Source organism: Pleurodeles waltl, chromosome 8 (genome assembly GCF_031143425.1).
Source record: "Pleurodeles waltl isolate 20211129_DDA chromosome 8, aPleWal1.hap1.20221129, whole genome shotgun sequence".
NCBI lineage: Eukaryota > Metazoa > Chordata > Amphibia > Caudata > Salamandridae > Pleurodeles > Pleurodeles waltl.
Genome location: NC_090447.1, coordinates 247,173,086 through 247,187,922, shown reverse-complemented (window position 1 = coordinate 247,187,922; position 14,837 = coordinate 247,173,086). Strand labels below are relative to the sequence as shown.

At 45.4% G+C, this 14,837-nt stretch overlaps 1 protein-coding gene across 1 annotated transcript in view; it reads right to left on the bottom strand.

Moving 5' to 3' along the window:
• Positions 1 to 14,837, bottom strand: part of TMPRSS15 (transmembrane serine protease 15) — a 1,384,111-nt gene that overhangs the window by 231,492 nt on the left and 1,137,782 nt on the right. The gene's annotated exons all lie outside the window — the stretch shown is intronic.

The window sequence follows — 14,837 nt, the reverse complement described above, 5'->3', positions numbered from 1 at the left end:
CCCAGTGCATAGCAACCCCTCACTGAACATAACCTTAAGTCATGTACAGTGGGACTTGGCTGCAGGGGCTGAACTTTGGCCAGACTTTGTGCCCAATCTGGCATGGTGGCTAAGTCCTCATGCACATGTCCTTTGGCCGGGTGCAGTAGTGATGGGACAAAGGTTTTGCTTGGTGTCAGAAATTGGGTTATTAATTTGAGAGGGGATGGCATCTCTTAACGTAATAAAAACACATAAAAAGGTGCTAGAATCTGTGCTTTCCCTGCCATGCAGTAGGAAATCACCAGAAAATTGCACGTCAAATTCAAGCAATCTTAAACCAATGTTGAAGTGAAGAAAACAAGACAATGAAAAAGGGAAAAAAGATTAATGAGCAAAAAGACAAGATCATTAAATTTGATAAGGGGACCCAGATATATATATTTTAAAAGTTTTAAGACAAAAGCAATAAGAAAATTTAATGCTGTGATTTCCAGCTTACCATGGTAAAGCATGGATCACATGCATCAAGCTCATTATCTTAGTCAAAGATTTTACCTTAGGGATTAGTTGATGAAATGGAAGCTAAAACCTTTCACATGGGTAAGACCAAAGGCTGAAGCCATTGATGGCTCTCAACATTATTTATTTTTACATCATTCTCATGCTGCAATTGTTAGTTTTAGAGAGGAGCAAAGTTGGATTTCATAGTTGCAGAGCTGAATTCTTATGTCAAATAGATTTGCTTACTTGAACTTAGTCAATTTTTTGTTTCTTACAATTCATCAGTAGAACAAGGATGGAAGCTCTAGTCGGCTATGACTCTACTAGGTCAAGGCCTGCAAGTTCCCATTGAACAATTTTTGGTGCAGCAAAAATCACTAAATGGAACAAGTATGGTTTTCTTGCCTGCTTTCACAGCCTTCTACTTCAGCAAGCCTCAGCTCCTTGTCCGAGCCCCAGAGGTGGGAACAATGACTCTGCTCTGTTTTTCTGAAATGTTTAGGAAATTTCCTTATTGTCAGTGCCAAAGCCCCATATTCCCGGGACAAGCTTCTAGGCACTAGGTCACTCTCCGGCCAGCTTTGTGGCAGTCACCTGTTGCCAAATGAGACCTCTTGGAGTCAAGAGTACTCCTGCTCTTTTGTGACACTGAAGTAGGCAAAAAGATGGCTAAGTACTTGACCCTCAGAGAGCAGTACTAGGCCCTTGGTGCAAGTGTAAGTAAGAGTCAGCAGGACTCAGAAGTCCTTGTATCTTTTATTGAGCCATCTTATCCAGGATCCAGGAATAGGGAGTTGTCTGTTTTACAGCAGTGCTTTTTTGGTGTAGTCTTGCCACGTTCAGGAATGCTCTGAGGGGGTGGCGTTAACATACAAGCCTAATCCCATGCATTAACCAGCAAGTGGCAATATTATGCTACTCAATCCTGGCCAATGTTTCACCATAAGCACACCTTCTTCCGCACCACTGCCTCTTCGCCTTACTGTAAATTTACCCTGGAGCCCCTGTTTCAAAATAGCAGGACATGTCTGCCAAGAGACAGACCTCTCCTCAGTGCTCTAGCCTTTCCCCTATTTATATGAGCCCTTCTCCCTCTACTTCTCTCTGGCACTGTGGCTGGATCCTGTGTAAAGAGTAGAATACCTCTGCCACATTTTAACTGAAATGCATAAGTGTGAGGACTATATTTTGTTTTGTCAGCTGCCCTTCACCCCCTCCAACATATGTTTTTTTCTGTTCATACACCGTTAGCTAATGCCACCCTGTTTTTCTTGGGCTCAGAGGTAGACATGTGTCTTCTAAGCCAGGTTTGTTACCTCTTCCAACAAAGGGCATTAATGTTATGAAATGGATATGTACATCTCAGTGGCAGAACTAATATTAGGACAGCTATGGTTCAGGCAGCCTAAAGTACATTTTTATACTTTCATGCTAAAGTAATGAAAAACATCATTTGCCAATGCATCAGATGTTGCAAATCAAGTGGAAATGACTTTTCTGGCATTTTGGCAGACTGTGATATAGAAGAAATATTTTAATCACAGCTAGGTCTGTATCGTAGAAAATGTAACTCAATCTACCCAGGGGAATTAGCTTTAGGCCTTCACTCACTGTGAATGGAAATGTTTTCATTACGTAGCATAATTCCTTCTTATTTTACCCGTCTTTTTTGGGATTCAAGACACATATTAAGGATGGCTTATTCATATTTAAAAATTGGAATTCCCACATGGCAAAGATATATTTTATCACATATGTTAGTACAGTGACTTTACACTTAAGCTCAGCCAGATATAAGTGTTGCTCCTAACATCTATGCATTCTGTCATATATAACATTAGTATAATTATACACTACTGCCCACATATACATTTAACTCTCATCCCAGGTGTGCATTTTCTGCACTGTCTGCTATGGCCTATCAGGAAAGGTAAATAGATCAATTGGCTGTAACTAATTTTACAATACAATTTTAGGGCCGGAGAATACACACACTGAAATGTAGTTTGCTGAGACATTTTTTTAAATAAGCATTAGAAAAATGTAAAAATGTGTCACATTTCATTCAAATGTGTCCGTGCAGAAAGAAAAAGGACACAAAAAAACAATTTTAACTCTTAGAGGAAACACTGTTCTCACTACAAAAGATACCATTGAAAGGAATCGCACTGAAGTTGGAAATAAAACTTTACTCAAAGGTGCACCTTTGCATGATTTGCTACAAATCAATATGGGATTTTTGTGAAAATAGTTGTAAAATGTGCTGCACTGGCTTAAAAAGCAAGCCTTTAGAGATATCAGGCTTATTAGTTTGCATCTCATTTGGATCTTTCAATAGTAAAAAATAATACATTTGAAAAATAAACAAATCCCTTTGAAGGAGTTAGCATTTTCCTTTTATGTAGGGTATGATGCACCAATCCTCTGTAGATGTCAACCCCTGAAAATATTATAAAGACCATTACAGGATGGCAGGCAGCGAGGCCTGTCTGTCTGTCTGTCTGTCTATCTATCTATCTATCTATCTATCTATCTATCTATCTATCTATCTATCTATCTATCTATCTATCTATCTATCTATCTATTTAAAAAATGATTATAAAATTGTGCTCACCTCAAATATGATCAGAGTGAATATTGCTTTTTTGGATGTGCTTCTTGAGGTACAAGAAAATAGACTAACAATCAGACTGTTTAGTAAGTCCACTTCTGGTAATGGTGTGCTATATGCTCTCAACAGCCACCAGGCTCCCCTCAATTGGAGTATTCCATTATGTGAGCTGTTGAGAAATCAAATCAAATCATTAACATTTATAAAGCGCGCTACTCACCCGTGCGAGTCTCAAGGCGCTAGGGGGAAGGGATTTACTGCTGCTCGAAGAGCCAGGTCTTGAGGAGTCTCCGGAATACGGAGTGGTCCTGGGTGGTCCTGAGGCTGGTGGGGAGGGTGTTCCAAGTCTTGGCCGCCAGGTAGGAGAAGGACCTCCCACCCGCTGTGGAGCGGCGGATGCGAGGGACGGCGGCGAGAGCGAGGCTGGTGGAACGGATGAGACGGGTGGGGGCGTAGAAGTTGAGGCGTCGGTTGAGGTATTCTGGTCTCTTGTTGTGGAGGGCTTTGTGTGCGTGGGTGAGAAGTCGGAAGGTGATTCTTTTGCTGACTGGGAGCCAATGCAGGTGTCTCAGGTGGGCGGAGATGTGGCTGTTGCGGGGTATGTCGAGGATGAGGCGGGCGGAGGCGTTTTGAATACGTTGCAGACGTTTCTAGAGTTTTGCGGTGGTCCCAGCATAAAGGGTGTTGCCATAATCCAGGCGGCTAGTGACGAGGGCGTGGGTCACGGTCTTTCTGGTGTCGGCGGGGATCCAGCTGAAGATCTTGCGGAGAATGCGGAGGGTGAGGAAGCAGGAGGAGGACATGGCGTTGACTTGTTTGGTCATGGTGAGAAGAGGGCCCAAAATGAAGCCAAGGTTGCGGGCGTGGTCTGAGGGGGTCGGTGCGGTGCCAAGGGCCGTGGGCCACCAGGAGTCGTCCCATGCGGTCGGGGTGTTGCCGAGGATGAGGACTTCCGTTTTGTCTGAGTTCAGTTTCAGACGGCTGAGTCTCATCCAATCTGCGACGTCCTTCATACCATCTTGCAGGTTGGTCTTTGCGCTGGCGGGGTCCTTGGTGAGGGAGAATATAAGTTGAATGTCGTCGGCGTAGGAGGTGATGATGATGCTGTGCTTGCGTACGATGTCGGCGAGGGGGCTCATGTAGACATTGAAGAGTGTCGGGCTGAGCGAGGGGGCTTGAGGGACGCCGCAGATGATCTCGGTGGGGTCTGAGCGAAAAGGTGGGAGGTAGACTCTTTGAGAGCGGTTGGAGAGGAAGGAGGCGATCCAGTCCAGGGCCTGGCCTTGGATCCCGGTGGAGCGGAGGCGGGTTATTAGGGTGCGGTGACAGACGGTGTTGAAGGCAGCCGAGAGGTCGAGGAGGATGAGGGCGACTGTTTCACCGTTGTCCATCAGGGTTCTGATGTCGTCTGTGACTGAGATGAGGGCGGTTTCAGTGCTGTGGTTGGCTTGGAATCCGGATTGTGAGGGGTCGAGAAGGTTGTTGTCTTCAAGGAAGTTGGTAAGCTGTTTGTTGACGGTCTTCTCTATCACTTTGGCAGGGAAGGGGAGGAGCGAGATGGGGCAGAAGTTCTTCAGGTCGCTTGGGTCAGCCGTAGGTTTCTTTAGTAGGGCGTTGACTTCGGCGTGTTTCCAGCTTTCGGGGAAGGTAGCAGATGAAAAAGAGGAGTTGATGATGGTCTGGAGGTGCGGGGCGATGATGTCGTCGGCTTTATTGAAGATGAAGTGTGGGCAGGGGTCCGAGGGGGCGCCGAAGTGGATTGAGTTCATGGTGGTTTTGGTCTCTTCAGTGTTGATGTGGGTCCAGGCGTTGAGGGTGATGGCTGGGGGTGTGGGTTCAGTGTTGATCGGCTCGGTCTGGTGTCCGAAGCTGTCGTGGAGATCGGTAATCTTACGATGGAAGAAGGTGGTGAGGGAGTTGCACAGGTCTTGTGAGGGCGTGATGGCATTGGAGTTGGGGTTGGAGAACTCTTTTACGATGCTGAAGAGTTCTCTGCTGTTGTGGCTGTTTTTGTCCAGTCTATCAGTGAAGAAATTCCTTTTGGCTGCGCGGATCAGGTGGTGGTGTTCGCGGGTAGCGTTCTTGAGGGCGGTCATGTTGTCAGCGGTGTGGTTCTTACGCCAGGCTTTCTCGAGGGTGCGACAGGTTTTCTTTGATTCCTTAAGGGTGTCAGAGAACCAGAGAGGTTTTTTGGTGTTGGCCTGTCTTGGAGGGCGTCTGAGGGGAGCAAGGTTGTCTGCGCAGTTGGTGATCCAGTTTGTGAGGCTGAGGGCTGCGTCATTGGGGTCGGTGATGAAGGTAGGTTGGTTGTCGATGAGCGTGGAGAAGAGCTGTTCTTCGGGGATTTTGTTCCACTGTCGAGGAGGGATGGGTTGAGTGCGGAGGTGGCGGGTCTCGCATCGGAAGGTGAAATGGACACAGCTGTGGTCGGTCCAGTGTAGAGCGGAGGAGTGGCTGAAGGAAACGTGTTTGCTGGCAGAGAAGATGGGGTCAAGCGTGTGTCCGGCGATGTGGGTGGGGGTGTTCACCAGTTGCTTGAGGCCGAGGTTGGCGAGTTTGTCGAGCAGGGTGGTGGTGTTGGGGTCGTTGTTCTGTTCTAGATGGAAGTTGAGGTCGCCGAGGAGGATGTAGTCTGGCGAGGCGAGGGCGTGCGGGGAGATGAAGTCGGTGATGGAGTCGCTGAAAAGGGCGCGCGGTCCGGGGGGGCGGTAGATGAGTGATCCTCTGAGGGTGGTCCTGGGGTCGGTGCGGATCTGGAAGTGCAGGTGCTCTGCGGCGAGGGGGGTGTCTTCGGTGGAGGTGGTGACGCTGATGGAGTCTTTGAAGACGATGGCGATTCCTCCTCCTACTTGGTTGGTGCGGTCTTTCCTGGAAATCTTGTAGCCAGAGAAAGAAAGAGCAGAAATAAAACGCCTGCACAGAAGAATTATTTCAGGGAGAATAGAAGGTTATTATGGAGCGATTCAGAAAAAGAGGGTACCCTCAATGCGTTTTGAAAAAAGGAGGTTTAAGAGTAAAAAAAAATGAAAGGCAGGAAGGCTATGCTTTATGCTGACAATAAATACAGTCAAGAAAAGGAGAGAGGCGATGAGATACATAACCACTTTAAATGGAACTTCTAAACAGGTCAGAAACATTTTCAAAAAAATGGGATATGTTGCAATTACCACCTTGGGTAATGTACTTGATATAAGATTGAAAGTAACATATAGGAAGAGTAGATCGCTTAGAGATTATCTGGTGCAGAGTGAGTATTCAGAATGTAAGTCAGATAATCTTAAGGCCCATATTTATACTTCTGTTGCACAGAATTTGCGTCATTTTTTTATGCACATTTGGTGCAAACCTAACTCCATATTTATATTTTGATGTTAGACACATCTAATGCCAAAATATAGGAGTCTGCGCCATTTTTTGGATGCGTGCACCTACCTTGCGTCAATAAGATGCAAGGTATGTGTTCCTATCTAAAAAGTGCTACTGTCCCCATACCATATTTATCGCTCGTACTAAAATGACACACAGGTGGGAAGAGGGCTAAATAATGGTGCTAAGCTAACTTTGAACCATTGTTTAATGCCTGGGTCAGACCAGGCTTTAGGGGACCTGTGGAGCCATTTCCATGGTTAAACACCATGGAATAGGTCCACAAGTGCCCTTCCCAAAGCCCAGGAACACCCCCATCCCCACCAGAGGGACACGGGAGGATGAGGGACCCCATCCCAGGTAAGTCCAGGTAAGTAATTTTTAGTTCTTTTTTTTTTTACAATCGGGGGCCCTAACTTGGGGGCCCTAACTTGGGGCCCGCTGCATGGCAAAGGGTGCAAGGCCATGCCAGGGGACATTTGTCCCCTGTGCAGGCCATTGGGATGGTGGGCATGACTCCTGTCTTTCCTAAGACAGGAGTCATGTTTTTGGTGGTTGTGCACCAGGAAATGGTGCTAGTCTGATTAGAGGCATTTTTTTTTGCCTCTAACCAGCCTTGCGTAATTTTTTGACACACTACCCCGTCCTTCCCCACCATCACCCCCACCCGGCTAGCGTCTTCTTCTAAGCTGCTAGCCCAAGTTTAGCACTGGCTTGCTCCATTCAATAAATACAGTGCCCGGCTGGCGTTGCTAAATGACGCAAGCCGCGCCAAACTTTTTGCCGCAAAACTGAGTTAGCGCAGTTTTCTGGCAAAAGTATAAATATGGGCCTTAGTGATTTCAGGATTTTGTGACTGGTGAGCTAACCTTTTTTATTTTAGAGCTATATCCTATGACAACGTCATGTGCCCACTGGGGCATGATTCGGCATGTCACTGCGTGCCCTGAGAACTTAAGAACTCTGTCTTTGTGATCCAAGGCCCTGTTAAGAGGCAAATTGTAGGTGTTTTATCATTTTCAAAATTACGTTTGAAAATACTTACATAAATCCACACACATGAAAATATACATGAATTCCTTGCACTACTAGTTTTCACTTTTACATTATAGGATATGTAGACACTTCAATATAGCAGTTTTTACAGGACAGTAGGGTCCTCTCATTTCGAGTATTGCCCTTGAATAATGTTTAGTATGTATGTAAGCGAAGTCATCTATTATGCATGTATGTGACTGTTAGAAATGGGGTCTCTTGTTGGCAGTGGTTTTCACCCTGTCCAATTAAGGACCCTCACTCTAGTCAGGGTAAGGAAGTCACACAGCTAAGGAAACTCCTGCTCATCCCCTTTGTAGCTTGGCATGAGCAGTCAGGCCTATCTCTGTGGCAATATCTAGAGCATTTGTAAGCACACACGGTAACATAGTGAAAACACCACTAAAGTACTTTACACCAGCTTAGAAAAATAGCAAACAATTATCTGAGTAAAACAAGACCAAAATGACACAAGTCCAACATACATAGTCAAAGATATCACTTTCAAAAGATTAAATGTAATGCTAGTTCCTTCAATTTAATGAAGTGCTTGACTAAGGCAAAGTACATGAGATGCGTCAAAAACAAAAAGAAAAACAAAATCGATAAAAACAAAAACAAAGGCTATGCTGGTCACAAGGGAGGTGATGTGTTGAGAGAGCAGGAGATGCGTTGGTTCCTTACTGCTAGGTAGGGGAGATGATGCGTTGATTCCTTACTGCCACAGGGGATGTCATGTCTCATTTGCGGCACAAAGGGTTGATTCCTTACTGAGGTGTGATATTGCTGAAGAAAATGGTGCCCAGGACGATGCGTCCATGATGTGTTAAAAGTCAAGTAGGATGCGTAGATCTCACAGCGATGAGTCGGAAAAAAAAATTTAATTACCAGTATTTCACCATCAGGACATGTAAAGCACACCCAGTACATGTCCTACCTTTTAAATACACTGCACCCTGCCCATGGGGCTGCCTTGGGCCTACCTTAAGGGTGACTTACAGGTCATAAAATGGAAGGTTTGGGCCTGGCGAGTGGTTCACTTACCAGGTTGAAATGGCAGTTTACAACTGCATATACAGACACTGCATTGGCAGGTCTGAGACATGTTTACAGGGTTACTCATGTGGGTGCACAATCAGTGCTGCAGGCCCAATTCTTTTGTGTTTCTAAAGTTGCCCTTAGAGGGGAGGGTATGCCCAGACGTGGATCCTGTGATCACTATACCACTGGATTCAAACTAGCATGGCTGATGAAGAGTGACACCAATAAACCGGTCCCAGGATGCTTGTTTCCGGACCAGGGAGGACCTGACCTGGCAGTTTGGGCTGGACTGTTCCCATGGGGAACAGGGTCAAGACTGATTTCGTTATGGCTGGGTCCAAACTGGGGTGGCATGGTGAGCAAAAGAACGATGGATTAAACCCAGATCTGTGACTGGGTGTGAGTGTTTGAAAAGTTGCAGCACTCCTTCCATCATCCTTTTGTATTACTAAAGCAGGCCCACTAGTAGCATTTGATTTACAGGCCCTGGGCACACATAGTGCACTTTGCTAGGGACTTACTAGTACATCAGATATGCCAATCATGGATAAACCAATCACCAATATATTTTAGACAGAGAGAATATAAACTTTAGCACTGGTTAGCAGTGGTTAAAATGCCCCGAGTCCTAAAGCCAACAAAAATAGGTTAAAAAATAGGAGGAAGAAGGAAAAGATTTGGGGGATAAAAACTGTAAAAATGGCAAGGTTCAACAGTGATCAAGGCCATAACTGCTGAAATGCGTTGTGAGTTGTTTGCTAAATAAATGTATGGCTCCGGGCACCCTGACCGCCAGGTGATTGTGGATATTTACAGAGAGAGAGAGCGAAAGGGAGATTTCAGACTCTGTGCAGACTCATGTTACCTAAGAACATATAAACAGTATTCATTAATAGCAATGATTGATAGGTTAGTTATGCAAATGAAATCATTTATTTAGAAGCTTTCATGACAGACTGTCACTACACCAGGAAGTCTTCCAACGAATCATTACTTAAATTGCAAAATAACAAACAGGGATCCCCCACCCCTTTAACGCCACAAACTGTCTGCTTGCTACAGATAGATAGGGGCTCACCTTCCTCTCCTCGTTGAATATTTTTTTATGTTTACCTGCACATCCAAAGGCTCCCAAGACAGTTACCCATTGCCATAAACCTATAGAACGTTAATTTCAAATCTGAGAGCCTTGGGAGCTTTACAAATCATGGTACTCGCAAATGCGACCCCCAGGGACACTTAAATGACACCCATGGCTGGCGATTTTAAGGCTGCGAAGAATCCTACAGAGAGTACATGTCCCTAGTGAGCACAGGTGTGGAGAATCGTACTCGGACTTCTTGGAATCTCAGTAGGGTTTTTTTACAGCCTCTATTTTCTTCCTGTATTTATTTTTTATCCTGAAGTGACATGAACAATGGTTCTAACTTTATGAGCTCGTCGCATTATTTAGTTTGCTCTCATATTTCTGTACGATACTCCTACAATTCTCTCCTCTAGCATTTAATTTTGTCAGATGGGTATTTAAACCTTTTTCCATCTCAATTTATACATACAGTATTAATTTAGGAAATCGACAAACCCATGCTCATTTTAATACCCTTATTAATGGAAAAGGAATAATCTTTGAACAACGTGTCAACAGCTTCTTTGACAACAGATAAGGAAGAGTAAAATGGCTATAAAAAACAAAAACACGGCTATACAACAACTGCATTTTCTTTCCTCGTGTGAGTTTCTGAGGCAGACTTTTCTTTTTTCTATGGATTTTTAGGTTATGCTGTGTGCTCGTGTGGAAAAGCCCATTTATTTGCAAATGCCACACAGCATGTTTTGCTGAACTTAATAATCAAAGCCAAGAAAAGACAAAGGACGTTTGGAGTACTGGCAGTGCATTAACAAATTAATATATTGTGAAGCTATTCAAACAGGCCACTGATTGCTGCAAGTCAATGATTTGGGAAAGAGCGGCGTAACAAGGAAGCAGAAGGATTTTATGTATAAGTATGTATAGCTCCAGTCAAGGAGAAGTGACCTTTTAACAACTGCTATAAGAATTCTCTATTATAATTCCCAATGCAGTTCATTAAAAAGCTCACTAAACCACACCAAGGCGAGAGAAATTGATTGACAAGTGGATAAATCACCATGAGATATGTCTTATGCTTTATGAATTAGGTATTATTTTTGCCATGTGTATATATAGATAATTTTACTGACAAATTGTTATTTCAACCTTTATCATATAGAGATGCACATTATGATACTCCAAATGGAACCTAAAGAACTGTTCTTCAAGAGTGAATAGGAAAGAGGGTCTTATCACTTGATGTCAGATAATTTTGCAGTGAATCAAAACAATTATGCACCAGCGTGTAGCAATTTTCCAGTGGTCAGTTTAAGTCGACATTTACATAGGTGAACTGTCACAAAAAATAAATGATGGCTCCGATCGCATATGGCGTGCAAGTAGCCTCCGGGCGCAAAGAGTTCACCCAGATCATCGTAACTACAAGGGGTCAGTATCTACTGGATCCTTTTGAGAGAATCTAATAATACACACCTTTGTCGTTCGGAGGTGAATGGTCTGCACCTGATTTGACCTACAGAATTTCGACAGCGCAGTAACCCAGAAGAGCACATAGGGGCATATTTATAGTGCCCTAGCGCCCCCTTGTGCTACATTAACTTTATTGTTATTGACGTTAATGTGGCCCAATGAGGCTGAAATCCCCACACCTTATTTACAGTGTGGAGCAATGCATGCATTGCGCCACCCTGTAACCCTTAGCTCTACATTATGCCTGCTCCAGGCATAATGTACACAAAGGGAGGGGGGCTTCCATTCTTTAGAATGGGTCCCTATGTGCTCTGCAGGAGCAGCGCCGATATTTTGGTGCTATTCCTGCAGAGTACATCAATAGCATCATGAATAATGACTCTATTACCCCCTACCCTGCTCCATGGTGCGCTGTATTTTAAGTAGGGCACACACATGGTGGCGGTAGTGGGGTGCTAAGGGGTGCAGAGAAAGTGCCACTGCACTTGGTGCAGCACCACTTTCTATAAATCTGCCTCATAGGTTGTAATACTGTGGTAAGAACAAAGAGAAAATTGCATGTGACGCGATTTCTTTACAGCCCTAACCACTTTAAAACTAAGACCAATCAATGATATGGCTACTGAAATGGCTCTGAATTTTTCATTATTCTTTTTGTAACCACACTGAAAAGAACTAACTGCATATGGTGGGGGAATAGACAATACGTTTTTTCTCCATCAGTAAATATGCTTGATGAAAAACTGAGGTGGAGAGAAGCAAAACGAAAGAGGGCACTGACTATTGTCCTCTTACTGGCATTTTCCCATTAAAAAATCTGGCTTTAGTGGCTCAGTGAACTAATGCATCCACTCAGTTCAATCAGCCTTTCATCCTTCCGAGGTCAATAAATGTTACTTTTGAGATAGCTAACAATAAACATCTGTTAATGAGTGCACAGATACCCCAAGGGTTGAGCATGCCTTGTTTGCTTTCTGTAATTTTATGTTTGTCTAATTAGGATGGGTGCTGTACTTCCAAAGCTAGGTTATATCTCAACAAACATCGATGCCCAGTTTTACAGGAGGCAGAGTCTCACCACAATCCAAGATGGCAGTGTGCTAGCAGAGCCCCGACTGCCGAGGGTCCTCTGCGAATCACTACATTGCCAGTGGGGCAGAGCACAAATGCCGAGGGGTAAAGATACCCTCTGTGAAGTGAAGAGGCTGAGTGTGGGCACTACCGAAGGCTGGTGACACAACAGGTCTGCACTTCTGCCCTCTTTACAGCCTGCAACTCCAGTTGCCCTGCTACAGGAGTGGAGACTGTGGTGGTGGCAGCCCATGATTTGACTTGGGGTACAACCATTGACACTGACACTCTGGTCTGTGAAGACCCTGTACCCACCCCACACTCAACCTGCAAGTTGGGCCCACCTCACTACTCATTACAGGAAGCTCGGCCACATGTGAGGGACCTTCAAACAGCATGTGGCACAAATGGAGCCTTGGACTCTCTCCTTCAGCTCCTCTGCATCTCCCCAGCCCTGAGTTAGAGCACCTTCTTTGCCTGTTTCTGCACATTGTCTCCATATGCTGGGTTAACTGACCCTGAGGCTAAGGGTGATGACGGCAACAGCCTTCAGACAACCCTCAACCTATTACAGAACATATGAGTCTGGCCAAAGCTGGCAAGAACAGAACCCTGCTTAGTTTCTGACCCAAGCCCAGCGATAAGCGAGCACATACATCCACCGTTCCACACTGAGGATATGTGTTGCTTGGACACGGGGTGTGCCCAGTTCAGGATGCTTTTGAGCCAGTTCTCCTTTACAGGTCTCCATGTATGCCTCAAAGGTTACTCAGGAACTGTCCTTTGCAGAGGTCCTGTAAGGATAGGCTGCACATGTGGCTACTACGCCAGACACCATGATGGAAGCCACATTGGTCACTATTCTGAAGAAAGACATGAACATGATCTCTAAGATCACAGCCTGCAAAGCTTCTATTGTTGACCTAGCAAATTATTTCAAATCCCTCAACTCAGCCCAAGCTCATGTACACCAGCACCTTGATTTTGCTGACAAGTGGCTGGGTGACCTAGACAAGCGGTTGCCTGCAAACAAACTGGGGTACTGACAGAGGAAAGTACTGAACTTTGGAGATTGCTCTCATCGGGACAATGCACACTTAAATGGAATACCAGAGGTCATGGAACGGGGGTATGTTTAGATTCCTCAGCTCCTTATTGCCGGCTCTGCTTTAGATCAATTTCACTGTACCAACTGAATTCCAGAAGGCACACAGACTGCATGCATGCCCCACTAGTCAGTCAGACACACCCAGGGAAATCGCAGCATGCCTGCTGAAAGACCAACATACCAAGGCTGTATTGCAAGCAGCGAAATAGAAGGATGGCCTATTGAACCATGAAGGCAGTTTGATACAGGTGATGGCAGAATTTTTGTATGATATGCAATCGTGAGTGAAAAAAACCTGGACCTTTGCACTCACCTCCGATAGGAAGGGATCAAGTTCAGCCTTCTTGACCATGCAGTGATAATAGCAACCATATGGGTCCATATAGGGCTCTTACCATTAGGTTTGCTGACTATGGGAAGCTGGAGTCATTCTTAGACAGGGGAAGACTCAATGGCAGTGGACCCGTCTCAGCCGTTTGGCCCAACCCACACCACTGGTGCACCTGGCAATCATTCCATGGGGCATCCAGCCACTCCAGCCCATCATAACCAGCCCATGGGGCACCCAGTCACTCCAGCCCATCATAACCAGCAGCACCCAAATCCCATTTGATGTTTGGACAGAGAGGGACTGGATAGAGTGATCAATACACCATCCCAAGCATGGGACAGGGACAACTCCAGATCCGCTCCTCTCCTAGAGGAACATCAGCGCTAGCCCCCTGATACTTAAGTGTCTTCTTCTGTGCCACTGGAAAGAGAAGCACTCACTGCAAATGAGTTTCCTATTTGAGGACTGGCCAGGTATGGCCCAGGGATTGCCTCTTTGTCTATTTTTGTTTCTACTGTAATGGTTTGTAGATTTATTACCTTATTACTTTGGGGAGTACTTTGGGGGTAGTGGTGGGGTGGAATCATGCCGGTGAATGGTGAGGATTGTGGCCTTGCATATGGGCCCTTCACCTGCACCCAATTCTGTCAGAGTTGGTGGTGGAGGGAAGCTGTGGGGCTGGGGGGACAAGGGGCTGTTGTTAGTCCTCAGTGTCCCCTGGTTGCAGACATGCCCTTACTGGGATCCCTTTCAGCTGCCTACTCCTCCTCTGTTAAAGCTAGTCTGGCTAATGAAGGGTGACATTCTGAAACCGGTCCCAGGTTACTTGTTTCTGGTCCAGGGAGGACCTGGCTTGGCAGTTCGGGCTGGACATTTCCCATGGGGAACAGGATCAATACTGATTTGCCTTATGGCTGGGTCCAAACTGGGTGGCATGGTGAGCAAAAGAAGGATGGATTAAACCCAGTTCTGTGACTAGGGTGAGTGTTTGAAAAGTTTCAACACTCCGTCCATCATCTTTTTGAGTTGCTAAAGTTGCCCTAAGTGGGAAGGGTATGCCCAGATGTGGGCCCCTTGTTCACTCTGTCACTTGATTCAAACCAACCTGGCTGATGAAGGGTGATATCCTCAATCCGGTCCCGGATGCTTGTTTCTGTTCTAGGGAGGACCTGACCAGGTCGTTTGGGAGTAGGGGTGAGTGTTTGAAAAGTTTCAATACTCCGTCCACCAT